This window comes from Macaca nemestrina, chromosome 1 (genome assembly GCF_043159975.1).
Source record: "Macaca nemestrina isolate mMacNem1 chromosome 1, mMacNem.hap1, whole genome shotgun sequence".
Taxonomy (NCBI): Eukaryota; Metazoa; Chordata; class Mammalia; order Primates; family Cercopithecidae; genus Macaca; species Macaca nemestrina.
Genome location: NC_092125.1, coordinates 61,567,561 through 61,585,711, shown reverse-complemented (window position 1 = coordinate 61,585,711; position 18,151 = coordinate 61,567,561). Strand labels below are relative to the sequence as shown.

General features: G+C 44.4%; 1 long non-coding RNA gene across 1 annotated transcript; it reads left to right on the top strand.

Annotated features, from left to right (window-relative positions):
- Nucleotides 1-1,458: 1,458 nt before the first annotated feature.
- LOC139358228 (uncharacterized) lies at nt 1,459-8,490 on the top strand. Its single transcript, XR_011612888.1, has 3 exons — nt 1,459-1,716; nt 5,531-5,633; nt 7,542-8,490. It is a non-coding gene; the product is annotated as an uncharacterized lncRNA (long non-coding RNA).
- Nucleotides 8,491-18,151: the final 9,661 nt, after the last annotated feature.

The following is an 18,151-nucleotide window of genomic DNA, read 5'->3' as shown; positions in this document are numbered from 1 at the left end:
TTGGCTGGTCTTGAACTTCTGAGCTCAAGCAATTCTCCCACCCTAGCCTCCCAAAAATGTTGGGATCACAGGCGTGAGCCACCACACTCGGCCAGGACTGATGGAAATAAAGACAAAGTAGATCCTCCCTGTGACTCCAGTGGGGAGACCCAAGGCCAGTGGGTGGGAGGAAAATATTTTAGCTCGAAAGAGAAAGACAGCACGTGATGCAGTGCAGACAAAGTAACCAGGGGTGGTTTCCCCTTTCCCTAAGAGGGCATTTGGCAATGTCTGGAGACATTTTTGGTTGTCACAACTGGAACGTCGGGTGCTACTGATATCTAGGGGGCTATCTAGCCAGGGATGCTGCTGCTACACATTCCACAGTGCACAGGACAATAACCCTCCACAGCAAAGAATCATCCAGCCCCAAATATCAGAGCGCCAAGGTCAAGTAACTCTGATGCAGTGGAAAAAGCCCAAGGTTGGGGTTCTAATCTCTCATATCAGCAGTGCCATTTACTAGCCTTGAGACTGTGGGCAAGTTACTCAAACCCTCTTGTTATCAGATCCTTATCTGTAAAATGAAGATAATAGAACCAAACAAAACCACTGAATCCCAAATTCAGTGGGTGCTTTCTGAATAGTGCCCAGCAAAGTCCCTTCTATAGAGAACATGCTCTGTAGTGCCTGTTATTAAAACACAAGGAAGATTTTATTTCCTTTACATCATGAAACTGTCTAATAATTGATCAGGGTGCCAGAGAGGTTTTGAGTTGTAACAAGTTTTCTGTACCTGTGAGTGCTCAACTTCCTGCAGCGACGTTATAGAGGGTTTTCTGGAGTAGGTGTGTCAGTCACTCAGTCCTTCTATTCTGGCATTTTTCTTGAGGGGGATCAAGACATCTGCATTGCTTTTTTGTTTGTTTGTTTGTTTTGAGATGAAGTCTCACTCTATCGCCCAGCTGGAGTGCAGTGGAGTGATCTCGGCTCACTGCACCCTCTTCTGCCCAGGTTCAAGCAATTCTCCTGCCTCTGCCTCCCGAGTAGCTGGGATTACAGGCACCTGCCACCGTGCCTGGCCTTTTTTTTTTGTATTTTTAGTAGAAGCGGGGTTTCACCATTTTGGCCAGACTGCTCTTGAACTCCTGACCTCGTGATCCACTCGCCTCAGCTCCTCAAAGTGCTGGGATTACAGGCGTGAGCCACCGCGTCCAGCCAACATCTGCACTGTTGTAGGGATCTCTCAGAGTGGTGAGAAAAACTATAGGGAAAGGATGCAAACCTTCTGAAAGGTCAGAAGGTTCTGCAGAGCCCTGGGGGAGAATGGCTGAAGGCAGCTGTTCTATAACCCTGAGGCAGAGGGCAAGGAGCAGGTACAAGGAAGTGTGGGGGGAATTTATCTTAAACAAGCTTGTTATGTTGACCAGGAACTGACTTTTGATCATCCAAGTGCGTGAAGTTCCCTGAAAGGGGAACGATAAATGTTAATTACCTACAGGTTGTGTTGGCTCCAGGTTTTCGGCATTGTGCCTACACCGAATAAAAGCAAGCAGTTCCAGCTTCTGGGGGCTGCACTGTGGCCACTTGAGCTGCTCTTACACTGCATACCTGTGTCTGAGTGCTCATTTCGTCCATCGGCCAGGGTCTGTGGGACAGAACCGGGTGCATGGTGCCCCGTGTGAGCGCAGAGGATCATGACGCAACCCTCGAAAATGAAACTGAAGTGATTGCGCAGTAAGTAATTGGTGCCTGCTGGGGATTTCCAAGTTCAAGGGGATTTTCCAGCTAGGGTTTCATCATGGGACAACAGTTATCCCCTCAACAGCAACAGTACATAAAGGTATTGAAACAATTGCCTAAAGCTAGCGGAGCATCGGTCTCGGAGACCCAGTTAAAGGAACTGATGCAAACTGTTGTTTTTCATAACCCATGGTTCCCAGAAGAAGGTACACTAGACCTAGAGCTCCGGGAACAAGTGGGAAGAAATCTTAAATGACGTGAGCAAAGTCAGCAGGTCCCAGTAACATCTTTAATGTTATGGGTCCTAATAGGATTGCTTTGGCCCTGCTCTTACAGAAGAGCCCAAAAAGGTAAGGGAAGAGGAACCACTACCCACTTTAATGCCTCCACCTCCCTCAGCCCCGCTGTTGCTGGGTAAAGATACCAAAGAGGAGACGGAGGTTTTCCCCGAGCCCCCTCCCCAAGTAAACTGGGAAGAAGACAAGGAAGAAGACAGTTATGGGACCCTGCCTTAGGCAAGCAGCATTGGAAGAGGACCTCTTGGCCTGCCCAGTGATGCAAGATCGAGGCAATCGGGAGCATAAGCCCATTGCATTTAACACTTTTAAGGAAATAAGAAAAAGCATTAGAGAAAATGGGACCACTGGCCCATTCACAAGAGGATTAATTGAGGCAATAGCAGATAACTACCATATGACTCCATGGGACTGGCTAAAACAACTTTAGGAGGCGAGTCAATTCCCCCTCTGGAGGGCAGAATATAATGAATTGTGTGAACAACAGGCTAACCAGAATCAATTGGCTGAACAAAACATACCGGCTGCTGTGCTCCAGGGGAGGGGTCCCTATGTTAATATACAACAACAACAACTAAATTTTGTACCCCAAGCCTATACACAAGTGTCCTTATGCGCCTGCAGGGCTTCGACCAAATTCCCAAAGACGGAGTTCAATAGGGATCTTTTGTAAATGTTCAACAAGGGCCTCAGGAGCCATTTATTGAATTTATCAATCAGTTAACCCAGGCAATTAAGAGCACACATGGAATATCAACCGTTCCATGGGTATCTTGTATAACCCTCAAGGACAAGCCATATTGGAATATGCCCATTCCACCCTTAAAAATATGCCTTAAAAAAGGGGAATATGAGTAAGGACCCTACAACACTATTAGCACAAGTCTTATTCACCCTTAATTTCTTAAATTTAGATAGTAAATTTCAGTCAGCCGTAGAAAAGCACTTTGCTAAAACCTCCCAAGATATAAAGCCTTCAGTGTTATGGCAAGATGTAAATAGTAATCTATGGTGCAGTCCAAATGATTTGCTAACATGGGGAAGAGGATATGCTTGTGTTCATATCCCCTCAGATCCTCTTTGGATTCCAGTGCAATGCATCAAAACATACCATGGCATGGCTAGGACCCAACCCAGTACCAGAAATGAAGAATGTGACCCTGCAGGACCTGCAGCCCTGGACAATGCACCTTCCTCAGACAACACAGGCCCTGGATGGGGAATGTGAAAAAGACAACTGGGGGATGCTGAATAAGACAACTCAGGAGGCTGAGCAAATCACAGATACCATTCACTACAGATAATCTGTTCCTTGCTATGCTGTCTGTTGAACATTGCAACTCTTGTAGAGATACAAAGCCAGAATACAAGCTGTAACTGCTGCACCTGTCAAACCTGTCGCTGCACACATCTGTATGCTTCAATCAACTAAACCTGATGCAACAAAACAGAAAAGGGGGAGATGCAGGGTATCGCTCAGAGTGGTGGGAAAAACTATAGGGAAAGGATGCAAACCTCCTGAAAGGTCGGAAGGTTCTGCAGAGCCCCTGGGGAGAATGGCTGAAGGCAGCTGTTCTATAACCCTGAGACAGAGAGCAAGGAGTAGGTACAAGGGAGCATGGGGCAATTTGTCTTAAACAAGCTTGTTATGTTGACCAGGAACTGACCTTTGATCATCACACGTGTGAAGTTCCCTGAAAGGGGAACAATGAATGTTAATTACCTTCAGGTTGTGTTGGTTCCAGGCTTTCGGCATTGTGCCTGCACTGAATAAAAGCAAGCAACTCCAGCTTCTCAGGGCTGCTCTCTGGCCACTTGAGCCAGGCAGTCCTCTAGCTGCTTTTACATTGCATACCTGTGTCTGAGTACTCATTTCATCCATCGGCCAGGGTCTGCAGGACAGACCCAGCACATTGTAGCCCCAGCACCCCATGAACTGAAGGGATTGCACTTTTCCAGAAACCAAGAACTGATTGAATGAGAGCTGATCAAAGTAGTATTAGAACCTTACTCCCTGCCTCTTAAATAATGCTCTACCCTTCCTAGCCCCCGACTCCTTGGTTCTAGCCTTTAATAACGTGAGAAACTGAAGAAGGTCCCCAAAAAGTAATGCAAAGGACACAGAGGTCAGAAGAGGAGCGAAGAAGAAAGGGAAGGTTAAGGGGAGGAAGGGAAGCCCTGTGACAGGGGATGTGGAGCAGCAGGACATTGGCCGGTTGTCCCCACCACCCCAGAGGCCAGCAGGAGGAAATGAGCCTCACTGAGGAAAGTCCACACAGAAAGTGGTTCCCAAGGGAAGGTGAGGGATTCCATCTGGGGGAGCAGAAATTAGAATCAGCAACCATACATGAGTCCAGATTCTGGGCTCAGACCTTCGTGGACTGCTGTTGACGCACAAATGACAAATCTAAGCTGCTATGGAATGGCATGAATGAGGCAATTGGAAGTGTTCTGAAATCTAGGAAAGGGAAGTGGGCAAGCCCCATGGCAGGGCACTCAGAATCTCCAAGAGGCTCTTCTCAGAGAACAAACACCCCGCATGAAAACCTATTTGAGAATTACCCCACTAAAATGATGCTGGAGTGTAACTGCCTGAGAATGTTAACAAACGATTTAAACTGAAAAAGTTTTTATTTTTAGGTGGAGGAACGGATTCAGAGAGGTAAAATGAATTATCTAAGATCATAGTTAGTGGCAGAACTGGAACTAAAACCTAGGGATATATATATTTGTTAAAAGCTTTTTAAAACAGCATGGCTGAGAACCAATCGCATCAGACTCTCCGGTGTGCCTTGGTAAATGCAGATTCCTAGACTCCTCACAGAGCTAAGGAAATAGAGTCCTTTGGGACAAGCCTTGGAAATGTATTTTTTTTTTCCCCTTACCAAGCTCCCAAGAGCTAGAAAAGAAAATGTACCCTTAAGCTCACCAGGTGAGGTGACTCATATGCACATTAAGCTTGAGAGCCAGCAGTTTAGATGGGTTTGCTGATGGTAGACAGATGGAGTCCAAGACCTCTGAAGTGCCTCCCAGTCAAGGAAGCTGGGAATCTGTGATGTAGGTACAGCATAGGGTGGCTGTAGCCCCCTCCCCTCTCTGTGTATAGAGGTCATCTCATGAACCTCCAGGAAGGGTCAAAGAGCTATCACACATCCTAGAGCTGGAATAGGCACCCTCCACACTAACCCCTTTGCATAGCCTGTCTGCTCTGCATGATCCCACAGCTGGTCACTACAGCCTGGAAGAGCTGAGACAGAGAAGACAGATGTGGGGAGGGAGAGTAACAATAATAAACAGACCTCAGACAAGAGGCTGCTGCATGGATCTCATTCAACTGTTTACTCAGGACAATAGGTTATCTTGTGGGGCGGGTGGGGGGGTCTGCTTTGGCTTGAGTGTGCCCGTCAGTCCAGCCCAGCAGGCCTCTGCCCTGTGGCTGTCATTGCCAGGCTGTCAGGAGAGGTGTCATCATTTGCTTTTCTCTGAATTCCAATCACTGTCTACTGTTGCAGCTGAACCTGAGCCTGACTTTTTCAGATGTTGCTCACTGTCTGCTGTTGCTGGTCCCCTATCACCTGATCCACTGCACCACAGAGTATGAGTTTGGGCAGGAGGGTAAGTCCACAAACCCAGGCCATGCAAACTGCCCTGTCCACCCTTCTCACTAAGCTCCAACTGAACCAGATGACATTGTCTGCTCCAACTGGGCTGTTTCCAATTCCCCAAACACACCCGGCACACTCCCATCCCAAACTGAGCCTTTGCTCTTGCTGTTTCCTCTGCCTGGAAGTCCTTCCCCACGTCGTTCAGTATATTCCACTCATTCTTTAGGGCCCTGGCAGACATTGCTGGTTGCATAACCTTCATCTCTTCTCCCCTTCTTCGTTTACAGTCCATTGATTTTGTTTAAGGAAGGGAGATCAATATGCCATCCTAAAAATATTGCTTCTAAGTGATAATGTAACACAGTTCTAGCCAATGGGATTTATACATTTATTTATGTTGGAGACAGGGTCTCACTCTGTCACCCAGGCTGGAGTGCGGTGGCATGATCTTGGCTCACCGCAGCCTCAAACTTCTGGGCTCAAACAATCTTCCCACCTCAGCCTTCTGAGTAGACTGGGACTACAGGCACACGGCGCCATGCCCAGCTATTTTTTAATATCTATTTTTAACTTAATTTCCTTAAAAAAGGAAGAGACAGAGCTGGCATGTGTCTGGCATGTGTGTTTTGTTTTTCCCCTTCTTGCTCCCTGGAAAGTCTAAGCCTGGGGGTGGAGTAGCCAATTTATAACCAAGAGGATAAAGACCACATGTTAAGGATGTTGGCCTGGAAGACAGAAGGAGCCTAGGTCCTTCATGACATCTTGAGGCTTGCACCGTCCTATCTCCACTCTTCTTATAACAAGAGAAAAACAAACCTCTATTTGTTTAAACCTCGTAGTCAGGTTTCTGTTACATGCAGCCAAATGCAGTCCTAACCAATACAATGGCTTATCTAAATATATACATTTATTTATTTATGTATTTATTTACTTATTTAAAGAGAGATGGGGTCTTGTTTTGTGGCCCAGGCTGGTCTTGAGCTTCTGGGCTCAAGCAATCTTCCCACTTCAGCCTCCCAAAGTGCTGGGATTACAGGCATGAGCCACCTTGCCTGACCTTTCCCTCCATTTCTAATCATCCTGGCTGGATAGGCTTCTCCCTCCCTCTGTGCTCCATTGGCCCCTAGTTCCTCTCCCAGGGCAGTTCTCTCTCTCTCTTTTTTTTTCTTGAGACGGAGTTTTGCCTTGTTGCCCAGGCTGGAGTGCAATGGTACGATCTCAGCTCACTGCAATCTCTGCCTCCCGGATTCAAGCGATTCTCCTGCCTCAGCCTCCTGAGTAGCTGGGATTACAGGCATGTGCCACCACACCTGGCTACTTTTGTATTTTTAGTAGAAACGGGGTTTCTCCATGTTGGTCAGGCTGGTCTCAAACTCCTGACCTCAGGTGATCCACCTGCCTTGGCCTCCCAAAGTGCTGGGATTACAGGCATGAGCCACCGCGTGCAACCAATTCTCTTTACTTACATGCTCATTGTATATTTGTCTCAGTAGCTTTGATGTGAGCACCTAGAAGGAATGAGCCTTCCTCTTCCTGGTAACTCCTCACAGGAGCATCTGATCTTAGGAGATGCCTGGTAAAGATGATTGAAAAGAACTGATCAGCATTGATCTCTTTCCCCGAAGATCTACCAGGGTCATAGCACTCTGAAGATTATTTTGTGGTATTTCCCCCATGGCCTCTCCATCAACTGCCCATACTCCCTATGTTTGTCCCCTGTCCTCTGTCTGGGTCTAGACTCCAGGGCAGTGAGGCACAAGGGAAAACTATCCTATCACGTCTTGTATTAATAGAAACAGAATTAAGAGAGCAGATGTAGCTTGGCCTCCTAAGGGTCCCCTCCTTCTGCCCTCCCTAAGACTGTATGAGGGGAAGAGCAAGTTCTGAGGCTTCCTTCGAACCCCTCCCTCCACCATAGACTCTTGGAGCAGACGGTGTCATCTGGCTCAGTCTCCAGCCTTCAGGCAGACAAATTCTGCAGCTTTCAGAGCAGACAGAGAAGAGTCAGTATCTCTTCAACCATCAAGATGGGACAGACTATAAGAGGGCCCTGGAGGTAAGATGTTGAGGCTGTTACTAGGCTTGGTGGCATGCTGTCTGGCATCATGAAGGGGTCAAGCCAGATGCTAGTCTGGGATCTATGGTATACCTCCTTGAAGGTATGTCCCCTATGTAGGACCAGGGCTGGAGGAAGTTCTACATGTTTGTCTTCCCAGTAATCTACAAGCTCCTTCAAGGAAAGGAATGCCTTATTCATATTTGTTTCTCCCACCTAACAGGGCACCTGGCACAAAAAATGTGCCAATAAATATTTGTGGGCAGAAGAGAGGAAGGGAGGCCTTAAGTAAACTCAAGCAAATGAGTTGCTAACCAGGACGCAAGCCCTGTCCTTCCACAGCTCAGCCCAGTGTTCCGCTGTGGGACTCGTCTTAGAATGTTGCTCTGGCTTCTTCCTTAACCCTTCAGGCCCTGACTCGGACAATATCTCCTCTTTTACTTCTCCCTGCCCTTTTGATGCCAAAGCAGAATTCATCATTCCGTTCTCCAGTGGAATATTGGATACTCCATTACAGCCTTTAATCAACTGGATTGAGAGTCTCTGCCTCTTGCTCTTCACCAACAGTCAGGGATACTAGAGGGAAAGGCTCAGAGCCTGTTCCTCAGACTGGATGCAAGGGCCTCCAGGTTACTTGCAGATACAAAGGTCGCACAGCAAGGTAACTGGGATGAGGGTTGAGGTTAGACAGCTCTTTCCTGAGGTGAGGAGGGAAGTGGGGTGAGTGGAGGAAGGTTGCCTTTGAGGAGGGCTGGCAGGAGAAATGAGGCTTCTTTAGACCAGTGGGCATGTGCCATCTGGACAGGCTTGTTTTTCCTAAAAATCATGAGGCAGCTCTGGGCACCAGAAGTCAGAACTGAGCCTGGGAGCAGGATGGAAAAGGTACCTATGCTGTCTCACCAGGGGCTCAGGGCTCCAGCATCACGGAAGGTAGAGTTGGACCTCTGGGGTCTCCTAGGCCAGTGGCTGCTGTAGGGCATCCCTGGGTCACTCCGAGTCCTTAAAGGTAATCATGGGGACCTGAGAGACACTTTCAATTTCTCCAAAGAACTCGTGAAATTTTCATCATATGGTAAGATTGAATAGGCTAAAGTAAAATGTTGCTTTTCTTTGCTTTTGCCTAGAATTATATCAACACAGTGTCCTCATGGGAAAATAAATTATTCGATAAATGCAGTTTGGTGGGTTACAGTTTTTCAAAATATGGGATCCTTTTTGATGTTAAAAAAGTTGGGAACCACTGGTTCCCCCAAATCTTTCTTTCCATAGATGAGAACGATGAGGCCCAGATAGGTCACAAAGCTGGTCAGTGGCAGGCCTAGGGTTAGGACCAAGTCAACTGACCCAAGTCAACTGACCCTAGTCAACTGCCCTTTCTGCACACCACGTTCCTCTCTGCTTTCTCTTTTCTTCATCATTCTTCCTGAAAGGGGAGTCCTCTAACTCTGCTACCCCAACACCTACTGCTCTCCAGTGGAACTTCTACAGGAGTCTGATACCCATGTGTTCTCTGGGGTGCCCCACTGAGCCCCAGCATCTACTGCCATCAATATTATGTCCATAGCTGCCAGGGGAGTGGTGTCCCTATGCAAGAAAGAAGACATCCAAGATACCCCCAGGGGATACATCAGTCAGATTCATATTTAGTTATGGGTAAAGGAAACCTTGACAAATAGTGGCTTAACCAAGAAAGTTCCTCTCCTCCCTTCCCCTTCCCCTTCCCCTTCCCCTTCCCCTCCTCCTCCCCTCCCCTCCCCTCCCTTCCATTCCCTTCCCTTCCCTTTCTTTCCTTCCTTTCTCCCTTCCTTCTCCCCTCCCCTCCCCTTCCTTGTTTCTTTGTTTCTTTCCCTTCCATGCAACAAGAAGTCTGGGGGTGGGCAGTCCCAGGCAGGTGCAGCTGCTCAAGGAGGTCATTAAGGTACCAGGCTCTTTCTGTTTTTCTGTTCTATCATCCTCAGTGTTTAGCCTTTCTCCTCAAGGCTGCAAAGTAACTGCTGCACCTCTGGACATCCAAGCAAATTTCCAGTCAAGAAGAGGGTGAAAAAGGTCAGGGAGAGGGAAAAGCCCACTGCCAGAAGGCCTTGGCTCTGATTATTCAGGAAGGGAAGGCCTGGGATAGCTCCCCCTCTCTTTGGCTAGAAGTCATTTCATGAACATCACTAGCTGTAAGGGACACTAGACATTTAAGCATTTTCTTTCCAGCCCTTATACTAGAGGAAGGTAATATAGAAGAGGATTGAAATGGGGTAGAGAGAGCCAATATAAACATGCACATCTCCCCTGCATCCTTACCCATCCTCCTCTCCAGCCTTGCTGTTACAAGGAGAGGTGACTGTGGGCAGCCAATCTTTCCACTGGTGCTATGGATCCCATGCCATGTCACCTCGTCACCTCTGTTTCCTGTATCTTCAAACTTTTCTGCTCTCCTGGATCTTGTCATTCACTTTTTAATACATTCTTAAATCATTCCCGTGTTAAACAAAGTCAAACAACTCTTGGAGCAGTGACTTAGGGGACTTGTAGAAAAATGTTGGGATCTAAAATTGTGTTTGTCAGCATTTGCTGACCTTCAGTGAGTTGCTGCAAGGCAGAGACAATCATCAGTCATGCTAGGCCACAGGAGAGCAGGAAGGACACAGTTTACAGCTTCATCAAAAGGCCCTTTATGACTGTGGCCAAAGATTCATGTCCTTTGCAAACTACAAATCTGAATATGGCTCTTCTCTTGAGTGACAAAAGATGACTCTGTTAGGCTTTGGTTTTTCATCTTTAAAATGGGGACATAATATACTTGCTTCGAAGGATAATCCTGAGGATACAGTGAAATAATATACATAAGAATGGCTTATCTTATAAAAGATAAACTAAAGCAGAGCTGGGGGTAAGAGAGAAACCCAGCCTCCATGTGTGAGTGGCGCATGTTCTTGTGCCAAAATTCAGCCCCATCCCATGTGTGTTCTGCTGTGTGAGCCAAAAATGTCCTTTTTCTCTCCTTAATGTTCAGGTTACATTTCTTTCTGTGCAACCCAGAGCACCCTCTCTAATAAACTCATCCATTCCCTTAACCTCCAGTGACACTCAGGTCCATCCCTATAGCCCAAACCTTTCTCCTACACTCCGCAGCCATCTACCCACCTCTGTATTTGATATTAATACTTAGATATATACAGACCCCTCAAACTCAAAATGTCTAAAATTGGACTCTTCATCTTCCCCATACCTGTGTTTCTTCCTCGTGTTCTCTGTCTTAGTAAATGACATCATAATTTATTGGCTGCCCAAGTTGAAAACTGGAAATCATACTTGGCTTCTTCCTCTTCTTCTTTCTCCACATCCCATCATCAAGCTCTGTAACTTACATCTCTTAAACATCTCTATCTTCAATGTCATCCTCTTAGTCCAGGCCATCATCTCTAGCCTCTGTGACCATCATTATTTATTTCCTACCCAACATAATTTCCCTATTTACTTGTCTATAAGAACCCCTACATGGCTCCAGGCAGCCATGTGCCTAGTTCTAGGTACTGAGTCATAATGAAGAACGTTGCTCCTCTTTGCCAGATACTCAATTTTCCAGCCTTGCTTGCAATTAGAAGGGCATTGTGACCCAGTTTTGACCAATGAAATGTAAAAAGACATGCTGGTCTCCTGGGAAAGTTTTGCTTTACTAAGAAAAAGAATAGAAGGGGTCTAGTACTGTCCCCTCCCCCTTCTGCCTGCCTTGAATACAATTATTGTGTCTGGAGCTGAGGCAGCCATCTTGCTACAATGAGGGACTAAGCAAGAATATACATAGCCAATATGTGGAGGTTGGCGGTGCAGAAGGATGGAAAAAGCCTGGGTTTCTAACAACGCTATCCCTGAGGAGAGCTTATTTCCTGATTTCCTGTGGGTAAACAATCAATGTCATTACAGGTTTTAAGCTATGTTAGGTATTCTCTTACACAAAGCTGAAAGCAGTTCTAACCAATGTAATCTCCCTGGCTTTGTTCTCTTCCTCTCCTTTAATTTATTCCTCACATAGTATTCAGAATAATCTTTTACAAATATAATTCTGATGTTGACATTTCCTTGCTAAATGCATTTGATGGCGTTCTATCCTTTAGTTTAGTGAAACTTGTATGGCCAGCTTCACCAGTGTGGAATAAAAATGAAGCCTGCCTCTTTTTTAATATTCACAGTAACCACTGGAGCTTCAGTCTGTTCAGATTAGCAGGTGTCCAATATCCCTTTCAGGCCTAATTCAAAGGAGTCAATCTGGCATTCAAATGCCAAGCAAAGGGAGAACTTGAGTATATGCCAGGCTGTCATTGGGTCCATCCTTTTGGCCATCATTGACTATCCCATGGCATCCCATTTGTAGGCTGGTCACATTTGACTGGCGCATTCCTGTCTGACACTTCCGTGACATCCTTGGTTGGTCCACATCCCCTGCACCGGCCATGGTAGTGGTGGGTCCTTAAGAGAGAATTGCATGCCAGTAGTCAGACGCTTGGGTATAGGATAGCCACGATTATAGTTCTGTTGGCCTATGTTCATCCTCTTCCTAAGTCGTATCTCCCATGCCAGGGTGACTGGATGCAGAGGGGCTTCCAGACTCAGCCACATGCTGATCACAATCAGCCTTCAGCCCAGAGCTCTTTTAGCTCATAGGATTGAAACCAGGTAACCAGTCCCAGCTCTGCTTTTATAAAGTTCACTCGAACTCTGAACTCCACAGTATTAGGATCAAGTGTGCATGTTGGGGGACTCCCTTAATATGGCTGGACCCTGCCTGCCTCCCCAGCCTCATTTCATGCCACTGTCCTCCATGTCTCTTAGCACCAATTATGCCAGGCTTCTTCATTTATCTCATAAGCATTAACATTTTTCTTGTTTTTAGGTTCAAACATGCTTTTTAACATTTTTAAAATTTTTTTTATTATACTTTAAGTTCTAGGGTACATGTGCACAATGTGCAGGTTTCTTACATATGTATACGTGTGTCATGTTGGTATGCTGCACCTGTTTCCTCGTCATTTACATTAGGTATATCTCCTAATGCTATCCCTTCCCCCACCCCCCACTCCACAACAGGCACCCATGTGTGATGTTCCCTTTCCTGTGTCCAAGTGTTCTCATTGTTCAGTTTCCACCTATGAGTGAGAACATGCGGTGTTTGGTTTTCTGTCCTTGCGATAGTTTGCTCAGAATGATGGCTTCTAGCTTCATCCATGTCCCTACAAAGGACATGAACTCATCCTTTCTTATGGCCGCATAGTATTCCATGGTGTATATGTACCACATTTTCTTAATCCAGTCTATTATTGATGGACATTTGGGTTGGTTCCAAGTCTTTGCTATTGTCAATAGTGCCGCAATAAACATACGTGTGTATGTGTCTTTATAGTAGCATGATTTATAATCCTTTGGGTATATACCCAGTAATGGGATGGCTGGGTCAAATGGTATTTCTAGTTCTAGATCCTTGAGGAATCGCCACACTGTCTTCCACAGTGGTTGAACTAGTTTACACTCCCACCAACAGTGTAAAAGTGTTCCTATTTCTCCACATCCTCTCCAGCATCTGTTGTTCCCTGACTTTTTAATTATCACCATTCTGACCGGTGTGGATGGTATCTCATTGTGGTTTTGATTTGCATTTCTCTGATGGCCAGTGATGATGAGCGTTTTTTTCATGTGTCTGTTGGCTGCATAAATGTCTTCTTTTGAGAAGTGTCTATTCATATCCTTTGCCCCCTTTTTGATGGGGTTGTTTGATTTTTTCCTGTAAATTTGTTTCAGTTATTTGTAGATTCTGGATATTAGCCCTTTGTCAGATGGGTAGATTGTAAAAAATTATCTCCCATTCTGTAGGTTGCCTGTTCACTCTGATGGTAGTTTCTTTTGCTATGCAGAAGCTCTTTAGTTTAATTAGATACCTTTTGTCAATTTTGGCTTTTGTTGCCATTGCTTTTGGTGTTTTAGTCATGAAGTCCTTGCCCATGCCTATGTCCTGTATTGCCTAGGTTTTCTTCTAGGGTTTTTATGGTTTTAGGTCTAACATTTAAGTCTTTAATCCATCTTGAATTAATTTTTGTATAAGGAGAAAGGAAGGGATCCAGTTTCAGCTTTCTACATATGGCTAGCCAGTTTTCCCAGCATCATTTATTAAATAGGAAATCCTTTCCCCATTGCTTGTTTTTGTCAGGTTTGTCAAAGATCAGATGGTTGTAGATGTGTGGTATTGTTTCTCAGGGCTCTGTTCTGTTCCATTGGTCTATATCTCTGTTTTGGTACCAGAACCATGCTGTTTTGGTTACTGTAGTCTTGTAGTATAGTTTGAAGTCAGGTAGCGTGATGCCTCCAGCTTTGTTCTTTTGGCTTAGGATTGTCTTGGCAATGCAGGTTCTTTTTTGGCTCCATATGAACTTTAAAGTAGTTTTTTCCAATTCTGTGAAGAAAGTCATTGGTAGCTTGATGGGAATGGCACTGAATCTATAAATTACCTTGGGCAGTATGGCCATTTTCACAGTATTGATTCTTCCTATCCATGAGCATGGAATGTTCTTCCATTTGTTTGTGTATTCTTTTATTTCTTGAACAGTGGTTTGTAGTTCTCCTCGAAGAGGTCCTTCACATCCCTTGTAAGTTGGATTCCTAGGTATTTTATTCTCTTTGAAGGAATTGTGAATGGGAATTCACTCATGATTTGGCTCTCTGTCTGTTATTGGTGTATAGGAATGCTTGTGATTTTTGCACATTGATTTTGTATCCCGAGACTTTGCTGAAGTTGCTTATCAGCTTAAGGAGATTTGGGGCTGAGATGATGGGGTTTTCTAAATATACCATCATGTCATCTGTAAACAGGGACAATTTGACTTCCTGTTTTCCTAATCAAATACCCTTTATGTCTTTCTCCAGCCTGATTTCCCTGGCCAGAACTTCCAACACTATGTTGAATAGGAGTGGTAAGAGAGGGCATCCCTGTCTTGTGCCAGTTTTCAAAGGGAATGCTTCCAGTTTTTGCCCATTCAGTATGATATTGGCTGTGGGTTTGTCATAAATAGCTCTTATTATTTTGAGGTGTGTCCCATCAATACCTACTTTATTGAGAGTTTTTAGCATGAAGGCTGTTGAATTTTGTCAAAGGCTTTTTCTGCATCTGTTGAGATAATCATGTGGTTTTTGTCTTTAGTTCTGGGTTTATATGACGGATTACGTTTATTGATTTGCATATGTTGAACCAGCCTTACATCCCAGGGATGAAGCCAACTTGATTGTGGTGGATAAGCTTTTTGATGTGCTGCTGGATTTGATTTGTCAGTATTTTATTGAGGATTTTTGCATCGATGTTCATTAGGGATATTGGTCTAAAATTCTCTTTTTTTGTTGTGTCTCTGCCAGGCTTTGGTATCAGGTTGATGCTGGCCTCATAAAATGAGTTAGGGAGGATTCCCTCTTTTTCTATTGATTGGAATAGTTTCAGAAGCAATGGTACCAGCTCCTCTTTGTGCCTCTGGTAGAATTTGGCTGTGAATTCATCTGGTCCTGGACTCTTTTTGGTCAGTAGGCTATTAATTATTGCCTCAATTTCAGAGCCTGTTATTTGTCTATTCACGGATTCAACATCTTCCTGGTTTAGTCTTTGGAGGGTGTGTGTGTCCAGGAATTTATCCATTTCTTCTAGATTTTCTAGTTTATTTACATAGAGATGTTTATGGTATTCTCTGATGGTAGTTTGTATTTCTGTGAGATCAGTGGTGATATCCCCTTTATCATTTTTTATTGCATCTATTTGATTCTTCTCTCTTTTCTTCTTTATTAGTCTTGTGAGCAGTCTATCAATTTTGTTGATCTTTTCAAAAAAACAGCTCCTATATTCATTGAATTTTTGAAGGTTTTTTTGTGTCTCTGTCTCCTTCAGTTCTGCTTTGAGGTTAGTTATTTCTTGCCTTCTGCTAGCTTTTGAGTGTTTGCTCTTGCTTCTTTTAATTGTGATGTTAGGGTGTCAATTTTAGATCTTTCCTGCTTTCTCTTGTGGGCATTTAGTGCTATAAATTTCTGCTGAGACCAGCGTGGCCGGGAAGACCCTAACCCAGCGGTGCTAGAGGAATTAAAGACACAGAAATATAGAGGTGTAAAGTGGGAAGTCGGGGTCTCACAGCCTTCACAGCCAAGAGCCCCAAACAGAGATTTACCCACATATTTATTAACAGCAAGCCAGTCATTAGCATTGTTTCTATAGATATTCGATTAACTGTAAGTATCCCTTATGGGAAATGAAGGGAAAGGGATGGGCCAAAATAAAGGGATGGGTCTGGCTAGTTATCTGCAGCAGGAAAATGTCCTTAAGGCATAGATCGCTCATGCTATTGTTTGTGGTTTAAGAACACCTTTAAGCAGTTTTCCGCCCTGGGTGGGCCAGGTGTTCCTTGCCCTCATTCTGGTAAACCCACAACCTTCCAGTGTGTGCGTCATGGCCATCATGAACATGTCATAGTGCTGCAGAGATTTTGTTTATGGCCAGTTTTGGGGCCAGTTTATGGCCAGATTTTGGGGGGCCTGTTCCCAACATGTCCCCCTTATTTGATTTGCAAATCTATTTGCAAAGGCAGCTTTGTCACAGTGAGCTACTTCTCACAGGAGTCAGGATCCACATCTGCAAACTATACAAAGACAAACAACACAGATTAAAAGCACAATCATCATTGAAATTACAGAGCTTCCAAGTATTTTTATCCATTTTAATGGGTTACTAGCTGTTAATCTGTCTGCAACTCCTTTAAGCACTCCGGTTGCTGGCATTAAGGTCAGGTGTGCCTGGGATGCTTTAAATATTTGTTCTTTTAATTTCGCAGTATCCAAAGACAAGTTTCTAGAGTGTCCTTCTAGATGCTTTTTTATTCTTCCCCAAATTTTCATCTTATTAAGAGCTATTAATAGTTTCCACAAATCCTTATGTTTAGCTCATACAAAGGGCCACATCATTTGAGGCTGAGGTGCCACTGTACCACCATGGTTCCAGATAATAGGAACTTTTGCTGTACTTTTATTTCTACCATCTGACCGTTTTGTTCAGACCAGCTGAACATACTGTGGCCATGGCATGCAGACTGAGAGGTGCAATTCAAGCTAAACATCCCCTTAGGGGTCCAATCAATAATGATTCCATAGGAATCGTTGCACAGCATCTCTGTCTGTTCTGCAATGCAATCTTCCTAAACAAGTATGTTCATTCATTTTTTCTAACTGGGTCCAATCCTGTTTACAAATAGGTTTTGAGGGCAGTATGCCTCAATTATAGGAGCAGATTTATTATGGTAAATACTGAGATCAGAAAGGATGTGTAACTGTGTCATAGGGTGATTACATCCAGGCATTCTTACTAGCCAAGATTGATACATATGCCCAGTAAATATAATTGTTCTCTGTGTCAGCTCTTGTTGAAGGAATACTCACAGCAATGGTGATCACCACTATCATAGATACCATTAAATTACTCATTGTGACTGGTTGTCCTGCTTTCCTCAGGTTTTCTTCTGCCATCTGTGACAGCTTCTTGATCTGTCCCCAGGTGGGTGGCTGTGTTCAACAGGTGTTGCTCATGACAGTTGGGGTTCTCCTCGGCATCAGCCTTGACATGGCTGCAACCAGTGGGTCCTTGGGATCCTCCCGGAATCTCTTCCTTGGCATTTGGCTCATGTTAAGGTTTCAGGTGTCTTGATGGTATGCAAATTGGCTGTTGATTTTGACCTGGAGAAACACAAGCATAACTCTACCCCAAGTTATTATTTTACCTATTTCCCAACTTTTTGTTATTGGATCTCTCCACCAAATCAGTTGTTCTACTTCTGTCTTTGCAGCTGGTTTCTGTAGATGCTGTTCAGCTGCTGATAACATCTGGCCTTTGGGCAGCCTCAAAAAATTTAAAGTTAATAATGCTAGATTCAATTGTGTATGGGCTCTCCCATAATCTCTATTTCTCCCCCTTTTTTGTTTTTATTTTCAGTTGTTCATCTGTATGAAATCATAACTGAGCATTTTCAATCAACTGTGTGGAATGAACCATGTATGGAGAATCAGAAATCACATTAATAGGCATATCAAAAACAGTCAATACCTCAATTACAGCTACAAGCTGCACTTTTTGAGTTGAAGTATAGGGCGTCTGGAAAACTTAAACTTTTGATCCAGAATAAGCAGCTTTACCATTACTAGACCCATCTGTGAAACAATGAAAATGCTTAGCAGGCTGCAGGTTGTTTACAGCAGGAATTGTAAATGCAAACCTTTCACAGTCTTGCTCAGCTAAGGTGATAGTAAAGAAACAGTCTTTTAAATGTATGCTATTAAAGGCCAATTTTTTGGAATTATGGTGGGAGAAGGCATTCCTGGCTGTAATGCTCTCATAGGTTGTATAACTGAATTGATGGTTCTTAAGTCAGTTAACATTCTTCATTTACTTGATTTTTTCTTAATTATGAAAACTG